Source organism: Leopardus geoffroyi, chromosome B1 (assembly GCF_018350155.1).
Source record: "Leopardus geoffroyi isolate Oge1 chromosome B1, O.geoffroyi_Oge1_pat1.0, whole genome shotgun sequence".
NCBI lineage: Eukaryota > Metazoa > Chordata > Mammalia > Carnivora > Felidae > Leopardus > Leopardus geoffroyi.
The window spans coordinates 127,672,647-127,687,692 of NC_059327.1; the positions used below are offsets into that span (position 1 = coordinate 127,672,647).

The 15,046-nt window shown below is 35.5% G+C and overlaps 1 protein-coding gene and 1 long non-coding RNA gene across 4 annotated transcripts in view; one reads left to right on the forward strand and one right to left on the reverse strand.

Annotated features, from left to right (window-relative positions):
• The window catches only part of GRID2 (glutamate ionotropic receptor delta type subunit 2), a 1,475,947-nt gene that overhangs the window by 337,641 nt on the left and 1,123,260 nt on the right, over positions 1 to 15,046 (reverse strand). The gene's annotated exons all lie outside the window — the stretch shown is intronic.
• LOC123595296 overlaps positions 6,162 to 15,046 on the forward strand; it is a 50,184-nt gene continuing 41,299 nt past the window's right edge. The window contains exon 1 of the long non-coding RNA XR_006711115.1: positions 6,162 to 6,639. This is a non-coding gene — a long non-coding RNA (uncharacterized LOC123595296). The remainder of the gene's footprint in view (positions 6,640 to 15,046) is intronic.

The window sequence follows — 15,046 nt, forward strand, 5'->3', positions numbered from 1 at the left end:
CCCAAATAAATAAAATCATGAATGAAAATGGAATGATTACAACCAATCCCTCAGAGATACAAACAATTATCAGGGAATACTATGAAAAATTATATGCCAACAAACTGGACACCTGGAAGAAACGGACAAATTCCTAAACACCCACACGCTTCCAAAACTCAATCAGGAGGAAAAAGAAAGCTTGAACAGACCCATAACCAGCGAAGAAATTGAATCAGTTATCAAAAATCTCCCAACAAATAAGAGTCCAGGACCAGATGGCTTCCCAGGGGAGTTCTACCAGATGTTTAAAGCAGAAATAATACCTATCCTTCTTAAGCTATTCCAAAAAATAGAGAGGGAAGCAAAACTTCCAGACTCATTCTATGAAGCCAGTATTACTTTGATTCCTAAACCAGACAGAGACCCAGTAAAAAAATAGAACTACAGGCCAATATCCCTGATGAATATGGATGCAAAAATTCTCAATAAGATACTAGCAAATCGAATTCAACGGCATATAAAAAGAATTATTCACCGTGATCAAGTGGGATTCATTCCTGGGATGCAGGGCTGGTTCAACATTCGCAAATCAATCAACGTGATACATCACATTAATAACAGAAAAGGTAAGAACGATATGATCCTGTCAATCGATGCAGAAAAGGCCTTTGACAAAATTCAACAACCTTTCTTAATAAAAACCCTCGAGAAAGTCGGGATAGAAGGAATATACTTAAAGATCATAAAAGCCATTTATGAAAAGCCCACAGCTAACATCATCCTCAGTGAGGAAAAACTGAGAGCTTTTTCCCTGAGATCAGGAACACGACAGGGATGTCCACTCTCACTGCTGTTGTTTAACATAGTGTTGGAAGTTCTAGCATCAGCAATCAGACAACAAAAGGAAATCAAAGGCATCAAAATTGGCAAAGATGAAGTCAAGCTTTCACTTTTTGCAGATTACATGATATTATACATGGACAATCCAATAGACTCCACCAAAAGTCTGCTAGAACTGATACATGAATTCAGCAAAGTTGCAGGATACAAAATCAATGTATAGAAATTAGTTGTATTCTTATACACTAACAGTGAAGCAACAGAAAGACAAATAAAGAAACTGATCCCATTCACAATTGCACCAAGAAGCATAAAATACCTAGGAATAAATCTAACCAAAGATGCAAAAGATCTGTATGCTGAAAACTATAGAAAGCTTATGAAGGAAATTGAAGAAGATATAAAGAAATGGAAAAACATTCCCTGCTCATGGATTGGAAGAATAAATATTGTCAAAATGTCAATACTACCCAAAGCTATCTATACATTCAATGCAATCCCAATCAAAATCACACCAGCATTCTTCTCGAAACTAGAACAAGCAATCCTATAATTCATATGGAACCACAAAAGCCCCGAATAGACAAAGTAATTTTGAAGAAGACCAAAGCAGGAGACATCACAATCCCAGACTTTAGCCTCTACTACAAAGCTGTCATCATCAAGACAGCATGGTATTGGCACAAAAACAGACACATAGACTAATGGAATAGAATAGAAACCCCAGAACTAGACCACAAATGTATGGCCAACTAATCTTTGACAAAGCAGGAAAGAACATCCAACGGAAAAAAGACAGTCTCTTTAACAAATGGTGCTGGGAGAACTGGACAGCAACATGCAGAAGGATGAAACTAGACCACTTTCTCACACCATTCACAAAAATAAACTCAAAATGGATAAAGGACCTGAATGTGAGACAGGAAACCATCAAAACCCTAGAGGAGAAAGCAGGAAAAGACCTCTGTGACCTCAGTCGTAGCAATTTCTTACTCGACACATCCCCAAAGGCAAGGGAATTAAAAGCAAAAATGAACTACTGGGACCTTATGAAGATAAAAAGCTTCTGCACAGCAAAGGAAACAACCAACAAAACTAAAAGGCAACCAATGGAATGGGAAAAGATATTTGCAAATGACATATCAGACAAAGGGTTAGTATCCAAAATCTATAAAGAGCTCACCAAACTCCACACCCGAAAAACAAATAACCCAGTGAAGAAATGGGCAGAAAACATGAATAGACACTTCTCTAAAGAAGACATCTGGATGGCCAACAGACACATGAATAGATGCTCAATGTTGCTCCTCATCAGGGAAATACAAATCAAAACCACACTCAGATATCACCTCACGCCAGTCAGAGTGGCCAAAGTGAACAAATCAGGAGACTATAGATGCTGGAGAGGATGTGGAGAAACGGGAACCCTCTTGCACTGTTGGTGGGAATGCAAATTGGTGCAGCCACTCTGGAAAACAGTGTGGAGGTTCCTCAGAAAATTAAAAATAGACCTACCCTATGACCCAGCAATAGCACTGCTAAGAATTTACTCAAGGGATACAGGAGTACTGATGCATAGGGGCACTTGTACCCCAATGTTCATAGCAGCACTCTCAACAATAGCCAAATTATGGAAAGAGCCTAAATGTCTATCAACTGATGAATGGATAAAGAAATTGTGGTTTATATACACAATGGAGTACTACGTGGCAATGAGAAAGAATGAAATATGGCCCTTTGTAGCAACGTGGATGGAACTGGAGAGTGTTATGCTAAGTGAAATAAGCCTTACAGAGAAAGACAGATACCATATGGTTTCACTCTTATGTGGATCCTGAGAAACTTAACAGAAACTCATGGGGGAGGGGAAGGAAAAAAAAAAAAAAAAGGTTAGAGTGGGAGAGAGCCAAAGCATAAGAGACTCTTAAAAACTGAGAACAAACTGAGGGTTGATGGGGGGTGGGAGGGAGGGGAGGGTGGGTGATGGGTATTGAGGAGGGCACCTTTTGGGATGAGCACTGGGTGTTGTATGGAAACCAATTTGACAATAAATTTAATACATTGAAAAAAAAAAAGACTTTAAAGTTTCAATAGACCTCTCCAGGTAAATAAAGTATATAAGTTATTGCTATCCATAGGAGAAATCAAAGCAGAAGTACTGGGGAAAAGAAAAATAACCAAATTGTCAGATTAATAAAAAATTATTTTTTTTCAATGTCAAGATTTTATGTATTTCTTTGAAAGAAACAGATATATTTTAATATGTCACTGTTGTAGATTAGTATTTCAGTTTCTTACCAACACATAACAAAAATTAATTATGTTTCAAATACACCACTGGAAATGATTAAGTCTCCAGGTAGACCAATGAAATTGTCGTTAAACTGACTTTTATTCTGAAATTAAGATCATACTTAATAATTCTAGAAAATGTTTAAAGGACAAAAAGTTATAAAGAAGACATTTAAATCTAATAAGACAACCACACTTAATGTTTTCATATCTTTACTTTTACACTTTTATACAAGTATTTGTGAACTCATGGAAAGAATGGTATTAATTTGATTATAGTTTAGCACCTGATAAGGCAGCTAATAATCTGATTAACATAAGTACTAAGGAGATTTTACTTACTACTATCACTACTATTTAATATTTACATAGTGCCTGCTATGCACTAAATACTTTTCAATGATTAATTCAGTAAATCTTCACAAATACCCTGTGATCATGACCTGAGCTAAGACCAGGAATTGATGCTTAACCAAGTGAGCCATGCAGGGGTTCCTGTTTATTTTTCTTTTCCTTCTTTCGTTTTTTTGTTTTTTTTTTTTTGAAAAAAAATCAAATGCTTGTGTGAAATTTTTAATTTGATTTGGAGTTTTATGTCACAATTTCATTTTTCTTTGTAGTTGTCTATGTGAGAAAAACTTTGATAAGCCAATTGATAAACCAAAGTATTGAGTCATACTCTGAGTAGTTTTGAATGGAATCTGTCCAATTATTTTTATATTCCTAGATAATTTGTAAACAAGGTTCCTAGTTCAATAGAACTTCTTTCTGTCATTGTAGTAACATACGGCTTCTTTAATGGGAGGTTTTTTTTGTTTTTGTTTTTGTTTTTGTTTTTAAGAGGGGGTTTTAGAGGGGGTTTCTGTTTAGTTTCCACAGGATTCTTAATTTTCCTCATTTACTACCCTCACTTTACCTTCATTAAAACATCTGCAAAGAGCACGTGTCTTCTCTATTTTCGCTTCTCCTCCAGGAAGTAATGATTCCCTGAGGTTATTGCTGTGGCACACTTACCACTTAGTCCCTTCCCCTTAGCTAGTGCTGCGGTTTACCAAGTTCCAGGTTTGTGTTCCACACATTAACACTTGCTAAGTTAAATTTTCTCTTTCTGAGGGTTACGGAGCTGCTTCATGCATAATCTCTTTCATCTTTCTTATGGAGTCATTTAAGTCTTTCTTCTCCCTCTTCTCATAGATTTGTAATCTCAGTTGGGACTCCAACTGAATCTGTTGGGATTTTCTGTTGGGATTTTATATACTTATAGATAATTTGAAGAATATAGTGATCTCTGTGTGGGATTTTCTGTGGTCAGATGTGATTTTATTTGTATTTGTAGGTGATTTTATAATTTGGGGAATGAGGCATGGGAAGTCTCAAATGCATGTGGCTGCTCTTTCCCAATTTGATCTCAAATGACACTTATATTTTGGTCATTTTTTATGATCATTAAATGCATTTTACCTGTTTTTATTAATAATCTAAAACAAGGAGTAATATAATTTCCTCATGTTAAATAATTACTCTATTTCAGAAATAAATCCTATTTGGTAATACTTGATTATATTTTAATTTGCTGATGGGTCAAATTTAAATGGATATATTTTAGGATTTTGGGATATATCCTTATTCATAAGTGATACTTCATATTGTTTTCTTTTTGTGTGTGGTATCATTGTTAGATTTTGTTTGGGGGGATATTCTAGCTTTATAAAAGTAATTGGATAACTTTTATGAAATGTTTTAATCATTTGTCTTATTCTTTCCTGAAAGGAATGAAGAAAATAAGTAATAACCTTGATTAATTTGCTTATAAATAATTTTGGTATATTTGAAAAATAATTATAGTTGTTTTTTCTTGAGTCGATTTTAATTATGGGATGTTTCCTTGACAATAATTCATTTATTAAGATTTTTCCAATTAATTATTATAGAGTTGTGTTTATTGTCTCTTTTTTTTATTTAAAAAAAATTTTTTTTTCAACGTTTATTTATTTTTGGGACAGAGAGAGACAGAGCATGAACGGGGGAGGGGCAGAGAGAGAGGGAGACACAGAATCGGAAACAGGCTCCAGGCTCTGAGCCATCAGCCCAGAGCCTGACGCGGGGCTCAAACTCAGGGACCGCGAGATCGTGACCTGGCTGAAGTCGGACGCTTAACCGACTGCGCCACCCAGGCGCCCCTGGTTGTGTTTATTATCTATTTAAACTTGTGAACATTTTCCTTATTTGATATACACTTTCTCTTTTTCAATGTAACTATTCATGCATCCCATTCTATTAACCCAGACTTGCCAGAAGTTTGTTTTTGTTTAGGTATTTTCAAAGAACTGAGATTTTTTTTCCCTTTACCAATTCTATATTTATAAATTTTAAAGTATGGATTTTTACTTTATTATAACTTAAACTTTAGTAGTTTTCATTGGGGTTTTATTATTTTATTTATTGAGATGAATGCATGCTTCCTTATTTTAATTTAATAATTAAATAGGTCTTAAAAATTCACATTTTTTAAAAGTTTCAAAAACAATTTTCTTGTAGTTCTTCATCTTTATTTTTTAAATAGAATGCATGTTTAGTTTTTATTTCTTCTTTTGCTCTAAAACTAGTTTAGGAGGGTTTGCTCTTTTTAATTTTTGTTCGCTTATTTTTAATTTTCAAGTGGTTTGAGATTTTATCTTGTAGTTGCTTAAAATACTTTTATTAATTTTAGTTTCATCGTATTTTGAACAGGTAATTTGTTAAGTATTATTTATTTTATGTAGAAATTAAGGAGTTTCAGGGGTACCTAATATATTATCATATTTTCTAATTTACCTATGAGCCCTCACTATCTGTAGGAAACAAATTTATCTAAGTAAACTTTATTAATTATACTATTTATATTGTATTTAATACTTTACAAATTTTAAAAAGTAAGTAATTTAGCCACAATTCAAAATTAGCAGATTCTATGCAAGAGTCCAAACTTGGCATTTTTGTAAAAATTGGAATATGTAGCAATACATTTTCATGGATCTGAGAGGCAGCTGCCCCTTTAGAAAGTGCAGGAAATTTCCAATTAACTTTAGCTCTCACCATGCAAGCACAGTGTATGCATATGCACTTATATCCAATTTCACTCATTTATCTTTGCCTGTTCTCTGTTAAGTATTTCAGTTTATAATCCTCCACTCTTTCTTGATGTTATTAACCTAACCTATCACCATGACAGATTACAAAAACAACCAGAAAATTCTTCCCATTTCCATACACATGCCCTGTTGCCATGTGACCCTACAGCTCTTCCCACAAGGTGGTCCAGCCTATTTCCCTATCCTTTTGATCTGGGATTAGCCAGTGATGTGGCACTCAGTGGGAGAGAAGCATTATGATACAAGTAGAGCCTTGAAAGGTTTGCGCAATGGAGCTTGCCCTTTATCTTGCTGTGGTTGGAACCCTGGACCACCATGTGACTGAACACTAACTTGCCTGCTGGAGAACAAGAAGCCACGCAGAGGATAACAGTGGTGCCACTGAGCCTCAACAGTGAGTAGACAGTCAAATGTTATGCTTTCGGTTGAGCTCACGGCTTGCTCTTAGCTGCACTCTGTACTCTTCCAAACTAGGGCAATTTATGGCATTTGTACAGGGTACCTGGAAAGCTAAAATTTCTTAGGACTGTGCTTTCCTGAAATCTGACAACTTCTGGTTGATGAGAGCCACCCTTCCTTAATTTACAGTAATGTATTTAATTTTCTTCTGTTATAGTTATTTGAACGTATCATTTGAAAATTTAAAAAGGGAGGTTGGATGCTTATATTTGCTTGAAAAAGTGAATAGGAGTCTCACAAATTGCCCCAAAGTTTATGACCATAGATTGTAAAAATGTCTTCCAAACTCAGTAGACATACAAGAAGAGGAGCATCTTGGCAAGGCTCAAATATAAGAGGGTAGTGAATATTGTCAGCTAACTAGAAAGTTTTTTTTCCGAAGTTTTAGCTGTTAAAAATGTGGGAATAGGGATTTTCTAGCTTAGATTTCCAATAAAATATGTGAATTTGTCAGATAAGTTAAACCATATGAGTCCATTTAGCTCAACATGTAAAACGGCTCAATGTAAAAACAAAACACAACAGAAAAGCATATATATTACAGCACTGGCTAATAAGGTTGGCATTGATACAATATAAAAAAGCAAAACTAAAAAGAAAAATAAATTTTAATATTAAATTGTAAAAGCAATATTACAAATACATTCTAGTTTTTAAAGGGAGAACACATAAAACCTGCCTATTCTTTTCTTACAAGTAGAAGAAATGCCCACAATATCACTGGCTGAAACATCATATAGAAGTTCTATAACTAACAGACCCAGGCTGATAACGTTTCTAGTGTTAGGAATCAGACTAATTTTCTCTTGCTCTGCTCTCCTCGGTACATAGCTTTCAACTCATGATGTAAGATGGTTGATTGAGCTCCAGCCATTTTACTGACATTTTAGTGAGGAGGAATGACGAGCATCAGAATAAAAAGAATCCTTGCTTTAAACAAAGCTTTGTATTATACTTCTATTTAATTTCCATTGGTTAGAACTTAGTCACATGATTACACTATCTCCAGAGAATAGCCAGGAAATATATATTATGGCCAGTCTGTATCTGGCTATAACTCAGGAGCTGTATTACTAAAAAAGAAGAGAATAGATATTTAAGGACAATTAGCAGTCTTTTCTACATTTCCTCATAGATAACCATTGTTCCAAGATTGATGTAAGTCCTTTAGACTCTTTTCTGTTTTTACATATTAATGTATATTTTCCCCCAAATTTAATATAATAATATAATCTTTGAGTAAAACACGCACACACACAGACACACACACAGACACACACACCCCATAGAACTGGTCAGTTTTTTTTTTTAATTTTTTTTAATGTTTATTTATTTTTGAGACATAGAGAGAGAGAGACAGAGCATGAACAGGGGAGGGTCAGAGAAAGAGGGAGACCCAGAATCTGAAACAGGTTCCAGGCTCTGAGCTGTTAGCACAGAGCCTGACGCGGGACTCAAACTCATGGACCACGAGATCATGACCTGAGCCGAAGTCGGACGCTTGACCGACTGAGCCACCCAGGTGCCCCAAGTCAGTTTTTTTAAAGCTGCACAGAATTTTAAAGAACTATTTTTGTCACCTTTAAATTATCAGCACATAAAAGATGGTAGGCACGCAACAAGTGTTTACTGATTATGATGATATTCTGATTAATTCAATCATTCCCTTTTAATGATTTTTAGAAATCTTTCTTTTTCTTGCCTATTATAATGAATAGATGTTTAACCTTGCAACTTAGTGCATATTCAATTGAAAAATGTTTCTTGGAGCTTGCCACACTGATATTTCTAGAAATGAATGTTTTATTATTTTAATAGATGATGTTTTGTCACTGACACCCACCATAGTGACAAAAGCAGTATTATTATTATTATTATTATTATTATTATTATTATTATTTTGAGAGACAGAAAGAGAGAGAGAGACAGAACACAAGTTGGGAGGGACAGAGAGGGAGACAGAATTTGAAGCAGGCTCCAGGCTGTGAGAACAGAGCCCGGCACAGGGCTTGAACTCACAAACTGTGAGATAATGACCTGAGCCTAAGTCAGATGCTTAACCAACTGAGCCACCCAGATGCCCCACAAAAGCAGTATTATTAGTTTAGTTTCTATATTGTCACTCTTATATCTAAGCCTCTTCCAAGAAACCACACGCCATCCCTTCTCCAATATTCTCTCTCTTCATCAGGCCCCATGCCCATTCACATAATGATCTAATTTTAAAGTCCTTCTAGAAACAGTTTAGTTTTCAGTAGTCTCCAAACCCCAGCTTTTCTTTTTCAGTTTAAATATTTTGGCTTAAGTATTTAAATTTATATTTTATTTATATAAATATATTTTCTCTCTCTCTCTCTCTCTCTCTCTCTTGTATTTTTACTGGAGTTTATTGCATTTCCCTCCCTGGAGCTTACCATTATTCTTCCTTTGTCTGTTTTTTTTTTCCTGTATCTCTTATGTAGTACTTATCCTATAAATATCTGTTTTATCTTCAAATTATAAAATTCCTGAAGCAAGAGCTTTATGTTCATTGTCCTCTATTCTCCTAATAAGTATTTTTCACACTGCTTTGCCCACAGTAGATTTGAAAAACAAAAACAAAAACAAAAAACAAAAAGTCTTTGGACTTGCATGTTCTATGTTATATGGTGAAGGAAATATGTGTTTTTATACAAACCTAAATTTTGGCAGAAAAGGAATAGGTTTCAGGCAGTGTGCTGCCAAAGAAAATCTCTGTTATTATGAAGAAGTCATTGCCTTTATGTTTTTTCCCATATCAAGCCATTAGCCAGAGCTTCCAACTTGAGTAGCCTAGGTTTTAATGTTTTCAGTCCTCATATTGAGGCACACCTCCACATATGCTTGCTGGACAACCTTGTACAAGAGGTATCACAACCCTATTAACACTGAGGACAGGTCAGAGGCTATGAGAAGGTGAATAGTGTGCCCAATGTTATAGGTGAAAAAATTGTGGAGTTGGCCATGCCCACCATAGTGTGCTTGCTAAATATGATAAATTGTTTTGCTTTTAGAGTTTCTGCATGATCTCTTTCTCCTAACTGCCTGCCTAATATTTATTCACTAATCCATTAAAAAAATTGGCATGTATATGCTTTTAAATTATTACTCTTATTTTTCTGACTTTTGATTTGCCCCTAAGCAATACTCATACTAGGAAAGTAATTAGGACATAAAGATTAAGACATGTTAGTGGATATGTATGTATATGAATGAGCAATTAAGGCATTACAGGCAATTATAAGAATCTGAATAATTCTCACACTGAATAACTTGGAAAAACTCTTGGAAGATTTTGGGGAGACAGTGGTATGATCTGACTTACATTTTTAAATAATCCATTTGGCAACTGTCTTGAAAATAGATTACAGTAAGAAACAGCTACAGCATGATAAGTAGTTAAGAGGCTATGGAAGTAGTCACAAAGAAAGAAAATGGTCGCTTGCACCAATGGGGAGTGGTGGGGTTGTGAGAAATATCATATTTAGGATATATCCCAGATTTATAGCAAGAAAAATCTGTTGGTGCATAGTGTATGAGGTATGGCAGAGAAAAGAGAAGTCAGGGTAATTTATAGGTTTCGGACTGAGTAAACTAAAGATTGGAGTTGCCATATACTATAACAGGGAAGGCTTTAGGTAGAATAGGTTGAGGAGAGTGAAATCAGGAATTCTGCTTTGAGCATATAATGTTTGGGATACCCGTTAGATATCTAAGAGAAAATGCTGAGTAGGTCGTAAGAAATAAGTGTCTGCAGTTCCAGTGAGATACCTGGGCTGAAGAAACAACTTTGGAAATGGTTAACTCATAGATGATAATTAAATTCTTGAGACCGGATGAGTTCAGCAGAAGCTGAAGAGTAGATAGTAAAGAAAGTATTGGATGTATGTTGGATCTCTCCATCTAGTCTGCATATTGCCCCACCTCTCATTTAGCTATCTAGCTCTTGGAGAACAAGAATTCTGTGTTTGATATTTTATGTATTCCCCACAATGCCAGCTATACATTAGGCCCCAAAAAATACTTACTTAATGCTGAGTGAGAAGCAAGCTACAAAGTTATTTACAAATTGCAGTGGTTCAGGCATTTATCCTGCAGCATTAAAAGGGATTTAAAAATAATACCAATTCTGCACTTCCCAAGAGGGAATGCTGCCATCTTCAAAGAAAAGGATCATCAGAAGGAGTTTTTTTAGTGATGTAGAGACTTTTTCAACTTTGTGAGAGGTCATTTTAAGGCTGCTTGTGAACAGAGCATATAGAAGAAATCTCTGCCTGAAATGCCTAAATTGCAAATCCACAAATCAATGAAATGCCAACCAAGGATAATGACTACAATTGGGTGGATTTTTATTTTCATTACAGTAAAATTTTCAGTCTAGAATTCACTTAAGACTGCCATGATAGATGTTTTTAGAGCTCCAGATCAGGAGAAGGTAAGTTCTCTGTAAGTGAGAAAGAGCTAGCTCCCAGAAACAGTTTGCATGTAGGAAGTGAACCTACACTTGCTATTCTCCTAGTGATTCTGTGCAGTATTAAGTGAAATATGCAATGAGTATGAGACACAGTCGGATGTCCTCAGACAGGTATCGGGAGCCTCTGTGGTCACCTCCTCCCTTGATACAGCTGAGACTTGCTAGATGCTCAGTTTTTGTTTGTTTTTTGATGAGGGAAATCTCTATTTATTTTAAGGCCTGTCACTATAATGTCATCAAATTACAAAGAGAAACTCAAAATGATTAAGACTTAAAACAGCTGAAATCTATAGTATCCAAATGACAGGCAAGAGTAAACTCCAATCATCTCTCAATGTATGGCTCTATTTCTAAATATTCTAAATATCTTGATATTGGTATATGAATTTAAAGCAAATTCCTCAAATGGGAATGGTACATTCACTGCTAGATATGAGCAAATTTTTAAAGGATTCTAAGTATGATTTTGATGTTGTAATAAGGATGTTTTCGTTTCTGTTCAATATTAAAGTTAATCTTTATATTTAGTAGATACAGTACCCAATATTGCAGAAGCACAGAGAAAGAGGGGGCTCATTCTCTATTACACCAACTACGTTTCTAGGCCACAATAAGTTTTTATTATACTCTTTTGCTTGAGTGTGTTTTTCTGTTTATAATTTCCAGATTAACACAGAATGAGCATCCTAATGGAATTAGCATCCTGAATAAAAATGACCAATCAACCTAACTACAATGCCCTGAGATTATGTGTATAGAATTATACAGAATTTCATAGTTAAAATGTTCTTTGAAAATTACTTAGAATATCTTCACTCAAAACTGCACTCTCCTGTATGCCTGGAAGTTATCTTACTTATTAAATTTACCCCCAAACCATAACCAGAGACAGATGAAAATCTAGGGTAATAGATGGCAGGGAGAGTCAACGGTGAATTTCAGGATTTATATATATCCCTAGTTATGAGATTTTCTCATCATAGGACTGGTCTTTATATCACCTTAGTTTGGATTGATGAAGTAGCTGTTAATGTATAGCCTATAACCCACCATATCTTTTTAAGGCTACAGATATTTTTACTGAATTTTGGGTTGTCCTTGCCTATAAGTTCTCTTTAAACCTAAGAGACATTCCTGGACAGTATCATTCCATTTGGTAAATATTCTCTGTTCTTTAGCTTTGATTCAAGACTTATTATTCACTAGTTATCTGTACTTGCCATCTATTAGACCAAGTACTTAATGATTCAAGTACTTTATCTGATTGAATTGCTCCTTACTGTTTGCAATGTCTGCCAATTAAATATCACCTGCAAATTTAGAAAATTGCTCCTAAAGCCATTCACTAAGTCATTTTAATCTACATAATTTATTTCCTTTCACAGATCTCTTTTTATCCTTTTCCTTCATCAGTGTTAAAATCCTTCCTTATCAACAACAAATATTTGTGGGCATTTTCTTCTTCTCTACTCACACACCCAGAGCTTGTATGATCTCCTATATCTATGCCCTAACTCCATCCTATATGCATATACAGTGGGTTATTTTTGAGCACTCACCATTCAGACACATTCTTATAACCATATGTACTTTTTGAACTTCATGACTGACTATAGCTGACTTACTCTGGGAAACTCAATTAGTCCATTAATACCTGTTTAGTTAACATTAAGAATTATAATCTTAGTCATTGTCCTATTTAAATTCTCTATAAGGACTTCCTTTCTCTATACACATTTTATCCTGACTCCCTTTGCAAAGCTACTTTTTCATTTCATATCACTGTATAGGCATGTGTGCAGGGGAGGAGTTCTTTGGTGAGTAAAGTCTCATTGGTGGATACAGATATTTCTAAGCATGGTTTGCAATAATGGAAAGATACACTGGAACTGTGTAAGGATCTTTTGCATCATGGGGTGTCTGCAGGCACCTCACTAAGAACCCCCTTCATCTACAAGCATGGCTCCTGTACATTGCCATCTCCTGATCCCAGTGGATGGCTTGCTCAAGAGGCAGCTTTGACCTTTTCACAGCTAACTCCTTCTGCCTTGTCTAAGACCAAGGGATTCATTCCAAACTTTACTTCTTAGGGAATGGAGATGAATATGGTGGTAACTGTCATGTCTCCTGAAATTTGTTCTGGTGGCACTGATAGGCCCAATTTTATGGGGCCTATCTTTATGCCTGATGTTTTCCCAACTGCTCTTAGCATTCCCCTTTCCTGTGTGGATGAGCAAGGGGGCAACTCACCACATACTGAAGTCTTCTGAACTCTCCTCCCAAAGTGAGCTCTCTCCTCCCTCTAGCTTTTTCGTTTGTCCTAGTAGCAAAATAACACCAGCCCTCCTATCCGGGCTCAGGTGCAATAATTTCAGACCATAAATAATGATTTAGTGCATGATCTTCATATTAATCCAACAATCCCAATTTCATTGTTATAATGGAGGTTACAGGAATATCTATATTTCCTAAACTTAGGGGCCCGAGACATCATTGTCATGGGTTCCAGATGCATATTTACTAATTGTTCCTAGACAGTAATTCTAGAATGTTCTTCAGGTACAACAAATCAAAATGTCTACAGCCAAGCTGTATATCGTGTTTGTCCTTTCCTAGTCTTCCGTCTTTCTAATGCCCTATTTCTGTCATTGAGTGTCTGTCTGCTCATTCTCCTCTGCCAAATTTCCCACCAAATCTCAATGCCTCCTTTTCTTCTCCTCCAAGTTATCAACTTCTAGTAATTATACCTTGGAATATTGATTGTTTTCTCAAAATCATTCTTTTTATTAATCTCCTATTTCTGTTGGTTTAGTTTAGGCACTCCTTTAGTCCTCTCTAAATTGTTGGAAAAGTCATCTGTCTTTTTGCTTCTTCACTCCATGCATCCTTGGGCCTACCTCAGCTATCTTTCTTAAACATAAATTAAATCTTATTTTTCTCTTATGTAAAAACTTTTCATATTTTCACTAGCTAAGTGATAAAGTTTAAACTCTTTAGCATGGTAAACATGCTTTTAGAATTATCTTATTGTTTCCTCTCACACTCCTACTCATCTTGGAGACCTAGCTCAAATTTCTCCTCTTCTGTGAAATCTTTTTAGCTTCCCAGGTGGAGGCTGCCACTTCACCCCTGTGTTGCCATGGCATCCTGTGTTTATTACTCTAAGGCATTTATCTCACTGTGTTTTAATTATTTATTTACGCTCGTGTCTTCTGCATACACTATGAGATCTTTGAAGGCAGGAACAATGTCCTCCATTCTTTTGAATCTATGATGTTAGGCGCAGTGCCCAGAATATAGCATGCATTCAAAAATGTGTGGAGATGAACAGATGAATATAGGGCATTCTGCTTGACATACAGAATAAACACAACATCAACCCTCTGTTTCAAAAAATGCAAAGAAAAAGTCTCCCTCTGTCTCTGTCTCCTTTCTCTCTCTGTGTCTATGATCCAAAGGGGCAGTTTGAAAAGTGGAAAAGATGTACTCAGAAGACAGGATTACCAAGATATGGGAATGGTTTGAAAGCCTTATGAATTTAACTGGGGTTGAAAATTTAGGAAGATGAACAGAGTAAAGACAGTCAAGGCAGATTGAAGCTGAATGATATGGAGTATGATAAAAACGTAAGAAGGAAGTGACACACAGATTGCAGAAAATAACACATGCCTTTTTCAGGAGTTTTAAGTTTTTTAGAAAGGGAAAGAAAAGACAGGTTTTTGAGAAAGGAAAGTTTTTGACTTTAGACGTACAAAAGTTTTTAGCTACTGTCCAAACCCATTTCCATTTAATCTTATTTTTTGTCTTCTACTCATACCCATTCTAACTCCATCTAAACCTTCTTTGAATG